Raw genomic sequence first — 4193 nt, forward strand, 5'->3', positions numbered from 1 at the left:
CTCGCATATCCCTCGCCGCCTCTCCCCCTCTCGCATATCTCTCGCCGCCTCTCCCCCTCTCGCATATCTCTCGCCGTCTCTCCCCCTCTCCCATCTCTCTCGCCGCCTCTCCCCCTCTCGCATATCTCTCGCCGCCTCTCCCCCTCTCGCATATCTCTCGCCGCCTCTCCCCCTCTCCCATCTCTCTCGCCGCCTCTCCCCTACACTCATCTCTTTCTCGCCGCCTCCCTCGCTTGCGCAAATTCACCATTACACCCAAGTCGACCTTAAGCATCGAGCAATCACGGGCGCAACCTAATGCTCAGCGAATTAGTGATGAATTGAGGCAACAAGAGAAGCGCTCGCAGCCGCCATGTAAGCTCACTCTACCTGCGTGCTAGTTACAGACAGGTGCGCATGCGCCGTGCGCGCAGACAGCGAGCGCAAAGCCATATTCCATGCAACGATCTGCTAAACAAGATTGCTCGTAAACGTACGTAGATAGCAGTATTAGCAAGAATAATGCCATAATCACACCTAACGCGCCTGCTTACCGAGTAAATAGTAGTCGTGAAAAATACGCAGATAGCAGCAGTAATCCTGTAATCACACTTTCCAGCAGCCGCAACGCTTGAATCTGCCGAATTACCACAGCCCGCCCCATCCGCTTCTCAGATTAGTAAATGAACGCTAAACACCGCGTTGCGCGTATAAGTATATAATATTAACCAAGCGAAATCTTCCATCCGACAGCACATCCCGCATGATTGACGCGGGTCATTTACTCGCGTCAGCTTTCGCCGGGCTGGCTATTTACTCGCGCGAAATCACCCGCTCGAAAGCAATCAACAAAACCATTGTGACGCACGCGAAAAAATTCTCGAGGTGCGCAGCTGAAATTGCTGATACATTTCGCGTCGGCAAAATGGATAAAATAGTCGAAATTGAAAAGCAACAAGAATATAATGGAAACGACGAGACAGCGCGAAAAAAAGTGTTATGAGCTTACACTCGAAATCTTACATTCGGTGTTATAACCTAAAACTGACGTAGTGGGAATTAATATTGATAATATTTTTATTCTGAATTTGTCAGAAACATGATAATTTGATACGATTATTGTGCCAAGTCTCGTCTAAGCTTAAAACCACGCTCTAACCAAATTTATAGTATGACAAGCGGACACTAAATTCAAGAATAGATGAAAAGAAGAAAACTCATACAAATTCAGACCACGTTAAAGGCAAGTGACTCGTAATATTCGCCAGAGAGAAAGAGAGAGAGAGAGAGAGAGAGAGAGAGAGAGAGAGAGAGAGAGAGAGAGAGAGAGAGAGAGAGAGAGAGAGAGAGAGAGAGAGAGAGAGAGAGAGAGAGAGGGGAGAGGAGGGGAGAGAGAGAGGGGAGGGAGGGAGGGAGAGCCAGATGGACGAGAGATAAGAGACCCGAGCCGAGAGAGCCGAAGAGAGCGAGAGAGAGAGAGAGAGGAGAAGGGAAGCGAGAGAGAGAGAGAGAGAAGAGAGAGAGAGAGAGAGAGAGAGGATAGCGAGAGAGAGAGAGAGAGGAGAGAGATTAGAGAGAGAGAAGCGAGAGAGAGAGAGAGAGAGCAGAGAGAGAGAGAGAGATAGAGCGAGAGGCAGAGAGGGGGAGGAGGGAGGGGAGAGAGAGTCTGAGAGAGCGAGAGGCAGAGAGGGGGGAGGAGAGAGGGGAGAGAGAGAGATGGAGAGAGAGAAGAATTAATATGCCATTGACGGTAATATTTTAGTATGTAACTAACAATAGTCAAGTCATTGACACTCGCTTGTCAAATGTGAGTTTTGGTTGTGTGAGCATCATTTTAGAATTTCAATCAGGCATCTCTCAAAGACTAGGCTACATTTGACTCAAAAACTCAAATACTGTCATTAAAAAATATCTCAAAAGGTACTGTATACGTGGACCCTTTCGACGGCTTAGAAATATTATGAACTCGAGAAATTTGACATTTTGAACAAAAAACCACCATCGCCAAAATAAAGGGAGGGAGAAGGTTACAGTAAATTGAACGTAAGAGCTACACGGGAACGCTAATAAAAAATAATCCGATAGTTTTAATTTTATTCATAACAGGCATAATAAAATTATTTGCAAATAGCAATTAGCGCGACCTACACACTTGTAAATGCACGGAAACATCAATAATGCGTATAATGAGGCAGATAGCTGGAATATTATCTCACACGATAATGCTCGCTATTCATGAATGCCTTCCTATTCATGCAATTCAACACGCACGTATCATTTGTAAAACGGGGAGAGAGAGAGAGAGAGAGAGAGAGAGAGAGAGAGAGAGAGAGAGATAAAGAGAGATAAAGAGAGAGAAAGAGAGAGAGCGGGGAGAGAAGGAGAGGGTGAGAGAGGAAGAGAGAGGATGAGATTTCGTCAGCTTACTGTAAGGATACTGCCATCAGGCACCACATCAAAGCTGCGATAAAATTTTAAAAAAGCAGCAACAACAACGGCAACAACAACAGTAACAATAAAAAACAACGATAAAATAAAAAAAGCAGCAGCAACAGCAGCAAAGCAGCAATAGCAGCAGTAGCATCATTATCATCATCATCATCATCATCATCAGCATCAGCAGCAGCAGCAGCAGCAGCAGCACCATCATTATTAGCAGCAGCAGCAGTAGCACCAGCCCCATCATCGTCATCAGCTGCATCACCGCCACCTCACTGACGGCGACTCGCTATCTAGTCATCAATCAGCTCTATCTATTGGCAGTGACTAAGCGAATGTGTCATCTCTTGCTCGCGCTCGCACACAAAGCCTCGCTGATTCCCAGTGCATTCAAGCGCCAGCCAGCTGAGATTCACGCACGCACACGCACACGCACGCACGAACACGCATGCACGCACACGCACGCACACACGCGCGCAAGTGTCTACCCTGTCACATCTCGGCCAGTAAGGCTTCACGAGAAAGCCACTGCGTGCGGCGTTACGGATGCAGGGTACCATCGCTGACGACTCCCCCTTCTCTCTCTCTCTCTCTCTCTCTCTGTCTCTGTCTCTGTCTCTGTCTCTGTCTCTGTCTCTCTCTCTCTCTCTCTCTCTCACACACACACACACACACACCATCTCTTCTTCTCTCTTCCCCCTTCTCTCTCTAGCCTTATCGATAGAACTCACAACATTTAGGACGGTTGCGCAATCGATTCGAGCGAAAACGCCCTTCTGCAAATTTAATCCTACTTGAGCTACTCACAGCGGCACTATACCGACTATCACAGCACCGCGTCGACACTTCCCAAACACATCGGTAAGCCGCCGCTCCTGCAAGCCTTCCCCAGCCGATCAATACACGATTCGATAACCTCAGCCTTCAATGTTCAACTGCACACAATGAAGCTTAATTATCCCCCTCCTTCCTCCCCATAAACCCAAACAATTTTTGCAACGCTTGCCCGATGCCCGGCGAAGCGTGAAAACTCGATTCCGGCGAACTGGAAAATTCGAAATTCGAAATTCAAATTACGGCATAACTGACAGGAAAGAATTCGAAGCGGCGGCAAACTGGTCTCTACGTGGCTCCGTGTTAACTGAGCATCCCGCAGTTGCAGCTTTCGTCGGTTTCACTTTCATTCAAGAGTTTGCAGTGGCCCTTGATAAATGCAACTCAGCCGTAGGAGTGTATGTACGCATACGTTCTACGTTGTCATAACACCTTGATCACCCGTAGAAATGTTTAGGAATCTGTGGTCAGAATGTCGTACATGCACGCAAACACACGTACACGTGCGCGCTAGATAGATAGATAGATAGATAGATAGATAGATAGATAGATAGATAGATAGATAGATAGATAGATAGATAGATAAATAGACAGACAGACAGATAGACAGATTTATGGAGAAAGAAAGAGAGTGTGAGAGAGAGAGAGAGAGAGAGAGAGAGAGAGAGCGAAAAATGAAGCAAACGGATTGATGCGGAAAGAACAGCAAAATGTGGACGTCCTTGGACAATGTCATAGCCCAGCTTTTATTCATAACGTGGCGCAAAAGATATTGCGCTTCGGCATGGCTGTGTAAACCCGTCTGATTGCTCTGTGTTGGCAAATTACGACCGGCACAACACGTCATATCTCAGACACACGCACGCACACGCACACACCCACACGCACGCACACACACACGCACGCACACGCACACACCCACACGCACGCACACACACACG

The sequence above is a fragment of the Priapulus caudatus genome, unplaced genomic scaffold (genome assembly GCF_000485595.1).
Source record: "Priapulus caudatus unplaced genomic scaffold, Priapulus_caudatus-5.0.1 Scaffold80, whole genome shotgun sequence".
NCBI lineage: Eukaryota > Metazoa > Priapulida > Priapulimorpha > Priapulimorphida > Priapulidae > Priapulus > Priapulus caudatus.